Genomic DNA, 8,836 nt, shown 5'->3' with positions numbered 1-8,836 from the left:
ACATTAGCTTAATTTTGTTTTCATGACCTCTCATTTCTCCCCCTTATTTATTTTGTTGCTGTTTATAATGGGCCCCAAGGCCGCTTCTGACATCGCAGCGTTCCTCTTCCACATTAAGGATGTTTTTAAAATGACTAAGATTATGGAGCCAACAGGCTGCTTTAATCAAAACCATGTTTCACCGGGTTCTGATGCTGACGAGCGCTCGGTGGCGCGGAGCAGCCGCTCTCTGGGAGGAGCGTTCCACCTAGCGGCACCGCGCAGCACCGCGCTCAGCACCGCGCTCAGCACCGCGCTCAGCACCGCGGCCCCGCTTGGCATCGCTTGCTCACGGCAGCCAGCGCCAACGGAGCAAATGGAAAATGTTAATGATATTCGTATTTTTTTTTATTATTATTATTATTATTATTATTATTTGGTTGATTGCTCAATAAATTTGTATAATTTATACTAGAGGAGATTGCTGCTTTTATTGTTTTGGGTTCCCCCAAACCAATTATTAACAATCAGGACGATGTATCTCATTAAATTTAAATCAGGTCAAACCTATTTATCGAAGGCCTTTTCCGAGGTGCAGGACGCCGCCTGGATCCCGGCGCATTTCAGAAGTCTGTGGATGATTCCACGGCAGCGAAATCTACCAGGAGTGATTTCGTGTCCTGTATTTTTATGGTTGTTAAAAAAAAAAAAAAAATCCCTCAACTTTCCCGCAGCAAACATCACTTTTTATGCCCAGGGATTTTTATTTTTATTATTTTTTTTTTTAAATAAAATCACTGCAGTTTTAGAACTGTAATTAAAGCCCTGAATAATAGATCACACGTCTTTATCTGTTGTGTTTAAAAGGGAAAAAAAAATAGCCCAAACTGTTCACATAATCCTGAATGCCTCATTTCCATAAAAAAGGTTTCTATACATATATTATTTACATTTTTAAACATGGTAATTCTTTCCTTTGTGGCATAAAATGTCTCTTTTCCACTGCAGCTATTGGAAAGCGACTGCTCACATCTGAAATGTTATCGTAATTTGCATCAGGAAACCCAACTGCAGACATTAAGGACTTGGGTGTGTTCAATTATGATTTTGCTGGAGGCTGTCCCTCATTTTAATGCTGCACTCATTGAACTACCTTTCTGAAATCTAGCTGATACGGTTCACCATAGACATGCTTCACAACATCATTAGCTTTGCAAATGGCTTCATTTCAGTCGATGCAGACTTCAGTTTTGGCCAATTGTAAAATGGAAATTTGAAAAGGAAAAAAAACAGATGCACTTAAAACATGAAAAGAATTATTTATATGATAAAAATATATTTAGATTTTCAAAGCACAAGACTGAACAGAAGTGCTCTTTTTATGCTTTCTGAAGATGTTACTGTTAAAAGTCTTTCTACATCAGGCTTAATAAATCTGTAATGACATTTGATGGATTGATTTTTGTGTGGGTTTTTCTTTTCTTTCTTTCTTTCCCCCCCTCCTTCCTTTCTATACGGAGAAGAAAAGGACTGACCTGGAGAGGCAGTGGGAGTGAAAACCACAGGAATGTGCCTGTTTGAGTAAAACTCACAAATGGTTGCTCGCAGTCTCCCTTCCCTTAGATAATAATCTTAAAAAAAAAAAAAAAGGAAAACATAGTGACACCATCCTGAGTTTGTTTCTGCACATCCTTCTCGTTCCCTCATCTGGCTCCTCTGACCACTCCACGCCTGGGTTATTTATGATGTAATCTACAGCGAGGCATTGGGCCGCTGTCACACAAATCCAGGGCTCGCCAGCCATAAAGCAGGCATGATTGAGATACCAAATACCCTTCTCTCAACTGCTCCACCTCAGACGGATGGCTCTGTTTAACACTTAGTTTCCCTAAGCACTCCCTCGCTCCCCGTAACGCTCCCTCCGATGCGGGCGATGCCTCACACGCCGGAGCTCAGCAGCTCGCGCCGATGCCGCACGAGCCATGGCTGGTTATTTACTGCAGATGAGGCAAGGCCAGCCGCGGTAGAGATTCCCAAGACTTGCACGCGTTACATTTTGATGGGTACGGTATCACCTGTTGGCTGTATTTAATTGCCATCGCTCCTCCTTGGGGTGATAAAATGGGAGACAACCTGGAGCCAGCTGCATGGAGGCAGTGGCATGGCCCCCGGGCACTGCTCCTGTTCCCAAGCCGTTCCCAAGCCCTGCTCGGGGACATGCAGCCAGCACCATCCTTCCCTTCCTCCTGCCTCCCACCCCCGGTGCTCAGAGCCACACGCTCCTGCCCCGTCGCCTTCCCACCTGCAGCCCAGCGGCCCATCCTGCACCCAGGGACCGAAGGATGAGGGCCACTCTCCCTCTCCTGCGCTCCAGGTCGCTCGTTAGCAAACGCAGTTATGAGCCAGTGCCTTGGATTCTGCAGAGTGGGTTGCTGTTGTTCTTTTAAGTGATTTTTTTTTTTTAAAGGAATATATTGCACACATCTCAAGAAACCCCTCTAGGGTAAAATAAAATATATATATAGATGGCTAAAATAACAAATGAATCATAAAACTTAGAGATGGAAAAGGACTATTAGATCATCCAATTTATCTTGCTGTCTGCCAATACAGGTTTGTTCCCTGCAGACCGCTCCCCGGGGCTTTGTCTCGCCTTTCTGACTTAACTCCAGCACGCAGGGTCCTCTGCCACTTTCCTTCCTGGTTAACGCTCCAGGCATCTTTGATAGGTTTGGGGCCAAATCCTGGCCTGAGGGGAGCGTCACCTGCAGGGCACACTGACCCTGAATACGCTCATGGCTCCATAAGTGCCAGCCCTGCTCCTGAACAGCACTGAGCACCTGGCTGCAGGGAGAGGCCACGGGCCACCAGGGCCGGACCTTGTCTGTGCTGGGGGACCAGGCCTGGACCCACTGGGCAGGGCTGGGCCGAGTCCTGCTTCCTGAAGCAGCTCCAGTCTCTTGAAGGAGACCGGCAGAGCCACTGTGGGCAGGGAGACAGCTCCGAGTTATTCCAAGGGTTTGAACTTGGATCTCTCTTTTTTTTTTTAATTATTGGTGATACACTCAACAGGACAAACAAACAAATGAAACGAACCCTTCAGCTTCTCAGACGGCTGCTTTGGCTACAGGGCAACTTTGAAAGCTGGTTCACTTGCTGCTTTTGCTTTCATTTCTGCTGCTCCTTAAAACTGCCTTGATTTAATAAAAGTTAAACGTTTTCATAGGAGAATCAGGCGGGGTGGTTTGTGATCCTTTTATGTACAACACGTATATTACATTATTCAACAATTCAGGAATAAATTTAATCCCATTTCCCCCTGCTGAACGCTTTACAATGTAAAGTCGGGCTGACAGCGAAGTCCGGGCACCGAGCAGTGCCTGGCCAGCTCCAGCATGCACCAGGCCATGGCCTTCCCAGCACTACGGACACTGCTGATGGACCCCGCTCCTGAGCCAGACTGGGACAGCCCGGGAGGTTTTGTGTCACACGGGGTGGGCTAGTAGCAGGATTTAATGGACAGAAGGCCCCCTATGAGCCCGCACCCTGGCGCTTTTGGGTGGTGGACTATCACTGATCTTTATTTTTAGAGCACTCACCCATTTACCAAATCTGACTTTTGGAGTGCGAGTTCAGCAGCGCGGTGTAATCATTGCTGCGTCCCAGTACTGAGCTTTATAATTGCAGAGCCAAAAATCACCGACTATTAAGAAACCCAAGACTTATTTGTAACAGGACATTCAAGTATTTCCGTTTAGTTAACGAGAACTGAACAGCATTACAAGTGTTGGATAACTTGGTTGGCTTGTTTCTCTGAAGGAAGTAATGAAACATCGATAGCTCTGGACACGCTCATCCCAGAATTCACTGCAGTTAAATGAAGAAAATGAGCAGCCCCCGAGCTGGGACAAGCAGCAGTACTGCTGGGGTAGGGAGAGGGAAAAGCTGGCATTTGGAATACGGGTCCAGCTGTAAACAATTGTGCTAATGCTTTAAAGATGATCAGCGGAGGCTTTCGGAGTCGAGTAGGAAAACAACAATTCCTGTTGGGAAAGAAATTTTTCAATCTGAAAACAGATTCCGTCAACACGAGCAAGTCCCAGATTTAGTTTCTGCTAAGAGTTTTGCAAGACCCAGTTTGAATGGAAACATTGGGTTCAATCACCTTCTAACTTCAACTACCAGCTGCAGAGGAAGGGAGAAAAGAAATGGAAACCCAAACACTACAATAAACGTAGATTAAAAGGAAACAAATTAAAAAGGGCTAAATCTTATCGCAGTCCACCTTTGTGTAGGCCCAGAGCAAACAAACAGCGCTAGCAGTGTAAGGGCCCCGCGGCAGCGCTTTGGTTAAAGGGTGATTTGCTGTAAACTTTACCAAGGGACTGAGCCTGCAGAATGTTATCTGTACAGTAAAGATAACTGAGGTGCAGGGCCATCCCTCCCTGCTCAACAGAAAACTGAAACCAGAAGCAACTCGCTCTGCTGGCCGAAACGCGTGGGACTGCAGGGAGGTCCTGGGAGCAGCTCTGGAAACACAGGAGGAAGAAATCCGACCGCGGCGAAAACGTTATTCTGAACTAATTCTAATTTCATTTAGTTCCTCTGACCTTCTATTTTCCTGAACAATTTATGCTCAACTCTGGCATTAAAATGTCACTGAGTTTGCTAAAAATTACTTTATTTAGAAATGCTTGTAATTAACTTTTTGAGAAAAGATATATATGTACACGTATATATCAGAACTCCAAACTGAAATGTCATCCCTCGTGACAAAATGAAAACTGAAATCACACCGAAACCATCTCCTGGTTTCCCAGAGCTGGACAGCAAAGCAGCCCCTGCTCCCCAGCCACGCAGGTAACGCTCCCCCTGCCACCGCCTCCCCCAGCACAGGGGATGAAATCACGAAGAGGTTCCTTGCAAGCAATTATTCACAAGATGAAAAATTAGTAATTGCATTAGGTCATTACATTCATAGGGGATGAATGAAGACATTTCATGTGTGTAAAATTAGCTTTAAATGCCAGGGTATTGCACAATTATTAGACCAGATTTGCTCATGAAAATAGTTTTATATTAAAGATGCACTCAGACAAACGTCTCAGTGATGTGCACCACGTTATAAAATACATTTAATTATAAAAGCAGTCAAAAATAATAGTAGCCAGCAGCTAAACTGCGCTCTAAATCTGCTCTGTAGCAACACATTTCAGTAAATATTGATAGGGCGAGAAGAGAAAGTCAGAGACAATGCTTATGCATCTGCAGATTTTCTTTGGTTCCTCTCATTCATGGGCGAAGCGCTCAGGTTACGCTGAGCCTTCTGCTACACAAAGTATTTAAATAGGTCAGCGCCTTCTTGTGTGTGTGGAATATTTGGGGGCAGCTCCATTTGTTTTATTTCCATCTACTTTTGTGTAATCGCTAATTAATTTATGAATACAAAGTAAACTTGGCCTCAAGATAGATAGCACTTCCAGCATAGCTGGCTTGTCTGTCTCCTGCCTGAGCTCTCCTTGTTAAGCTCATTCCAGCGGCTTCTCTTTGCTCACACTGCCATCTAACGCTCAAACACTGAGCTCTCATGAGGAGGAACCCAGGTTCTCTTTTACACGTTACATTACCTCTTAATCAAAACACTGTTGAAAGCCATCCCTTCATCCATTCTAGAGCTCCCACCGTTGTTAATAAGAACAAGCCAGTGGAGTAATAACGAATATTTCCAGGAGCCCCTCACCCAGAGTAGAGGTAACAGCCTTGTCCCCTCTTGTAGAAGGTGCAAGGCCTCTGCAGGAGCATTAGTTAACAGAAGGGAGACGCAGCTTTGGGACAGAGGCAGAAATCCACCATGTGCTCACTGAGAGAAGAGCGAGGGGTTAACTCATTTGCACTGAGCCCCGATGACACATCAAGGAGCTGGGGATTTTGAAGAGTGAAGGCCCTGGAAAGTCCATCCTCTTTGGAGAAGCCCAAAACTTCATCATAGTCAGAACTTCTCTGTTGAGCAAAAAGTTACCATGGGTGCCAAGGCATGCCCAGCCTCTTGGCTTGGCTGGTGGTGCCCGGGCAGACACATCCATCACCAGTTTCAAGGCTGGTGAGGAGTTCTGAGGCCGCAGAGCCCAGCTAAGCCTGGAAGCTGATGGCCACGGCACTGCATACCGCGAGCTGCAGATAACCTCCACAGAAACAGGGAGAGCGAATCTTAAAAGGGAGCGGTGTTATCCAAACCCAGGATTTTCCAGTCCCACGCTTCAGCTCTGGACAAAGCAGGATAACAACTCTGTTACTTGGCTTTCATACTTAACATATGCAGAACAAGTATGAAGCTGCTGTACCTGTCCTAAAAAGATACAGCTCATTTATAGTAGATACAGTAATAAAATTAAGAACAAATGATCTGGGAAGATACCACAGCCTTACATTTCTCTCTGTAAAGGAAGAAATGCTGTACTTTTGAATCTGTGATCAGAACAGAGATCGATACAGTGGTCTAAAAAGCATTAAGGACAAACTATCTCATTTGGTAATACTACCCCCAACCCATCAGACAGCTCTCTCTGGAGTTACACACCAACAGTTCTATTCACTACTGATTTTTGCAGTATTTCACATGACCCAGCCTTGGACTCAGATCATCTGTTGGTAATGAACCCCAAACTAAAAAAACCACAGGCCCTTGTCACAGATAACAGTGCACGTCAAGATGGGTGCTCTTGTAATTGGCATGTAGTTACTCAATCTGCATAATTACACAGAGTAATCATGCTGTTACATGTTGGGAAATGCTAGATCTCATTTTGTCTACTAATCCTAAAATCACATGAACATCTTCTGTAGGAACTATTACTTTAGATGTTACGAATTAATATTAAGATGAAGTTGAATTAAATGTACTGATTTTAATGTCATGAACACACTCATAACTATTTTTTCCCCTGAGAACCATCTGCAATTTAGAGACTTGCTAATCCTAATTAAATGCACTTTTCTTAAGTGTGTGCAAATGAACAGAGAAATCTGCTCAGTAACGCACTTGCATATATTCCTCTTTTACTAAAAAGGGGAACAAGGAACTGTTTCGTGATTTAATATTAGATCTTCCCTGTCCAAGAAAATAACGTTGTTTCCTCAGTTTCAAGACATACAGTCATCTGAGTGTATTTTAACTGTTAACTCTCTAAAAGTAGAGAAGGAAGGTCCCTCATACCTTTATAATTAAAGCTACCACCCAACCGATCTGAACAGGTTTTACTGTAGAGAAGTACTGTTTCTCAGTTATGCATTCCAGCATTTTAGACAGTAGCTGAAGTCCTCTAGTAACACTCTGCTCGGAGGAAACAAACAGCACCAAGCAGGTTACCCTGCAAACCAGCTACCATAGGATTTCCTTGGCACAAGGATAAAAATGAGAGCAGACCACTCAATCAGGAGCACTACGCTGCAGCCCCTCAACTAGAGCAGCTTTAATCAATACCATGAGTGAAAATACTCTCTAGATTTACTCACCATCTCTTTTTTGTCTGTTTGTTTTGGCCTTTGCTCTCCAAAAAATAGCCTCAACCTTTCAATTAATCCAACTTTGGCTGGGAGTAACATCTCAAAGGAATGAGGAGATGTTTTAGCAACACTGAAGTTGTTCCCTAATCATAAACAAATGAAGCACAGTAACACTGGAAAGAAAGTCTCCAAAATCCCTCACCATTTAAAGATGGAACAGACTTGAAGCAAAAATGACTGCTGAATCTTCAGTTCAATGTCCTGGTTCCAGTTTCATATCTTTAGCAGATCCTCTCCTCAGTCAGCAAGTGAAATTTGCTCTCAAGTTTTACTTTCCATTTGGCAGCTTGGGTAGCTCACAGATTTGTAGGCATCTGATATCTGAAGGCTTGCCTGAAACTACCAACAGGGAACAAAAGCATACTTGGAACACCAAAGGAAAACCAGAGTTAATGGTAAGGATAACGTGCAAAGCTCACGTCTGTGCTTCTGTCTCCCCCCCTTCATTCAGCACTGCTCAGAAATCTCTCAGAAGCGATGTTACACTAAGCCCAGTTGAATGCCTTCAGAAGCAAGGCTCCACGAGCCCTCATTTGTACAGCACAGGCAGAACTCACTATTTCCAAAGTGATCCACATATGAGTTCTGTTAAGAGCCCACTTTGAAGTTCTTGTTCTGCCCACCAGCAATGCTTTTCCCAAGTCAAGAAATTGGTCTAGGCTCTCTCTACAAACTTGACCACAGCCACAAGTGCCAGTTCCAACACAGGAATCAAGAACTTCATCCGTGAGGCCAACAAGACACTGGTCGGTCAGATACGTGCCCTCAGATGAAGTTTAGAGGGGGACCCTATCTGATGAGCTCTCTTCTCTTCAGGATGAATTGCCTCTGACAAGCCTTTTCCAGCTGTCTCACCCCCAAGTTCAATCTGGTTTTCAGATGTTGTCAGCGGTGTTGCTGAAGCATGACATCTTAGTCAGATTCCAAGAACACATCAGACCCAGAATGATTTTTTTTTCCCAGAACATTTAAGCACTTACAAATTCTAAAGCTTAAGAAAAAAAGATTTGCTTAAAAAAACGCCCTCACCACTTATTACCACAATGAATGCATACAAGAACTCTATTTCTTCTCTTCAGTTATTTTCCTTCAGAGGGAAGAAACAAAAGGTTTCTTCATTATTTTTAAGAGTTCTCCTCTACGCCTCAGCCAGATTTTTCTGGGAAGTGACTCAGTATTTTCATGCGAGCAACTGAACAGACATGAGTTTGGGTTTGGTTATTGGCAGATCCTCCTTCTCCCCCTCCCGCCAGGGGTCTGAATATGATGGAAAAGTCAAGGGAATATGAAATTC

This window comes from Numida meleagris, chromosome 19, assembly GCF_002078875.1.
Source record: "Numida meleagris isolate 19003 breed g44 Domestic line chromosome 19, NumMel1.0, whole genome shotgun sequence".
NCBI classification, from domain to species: domain Eukaryota; kingdom Metazoa; phylum Chordata; class Aves; order Galliformes; family Numididae; genus Numida; species Numida meleagris.
Note: the sequence above shows the minus strand (reverse complement) of the source record.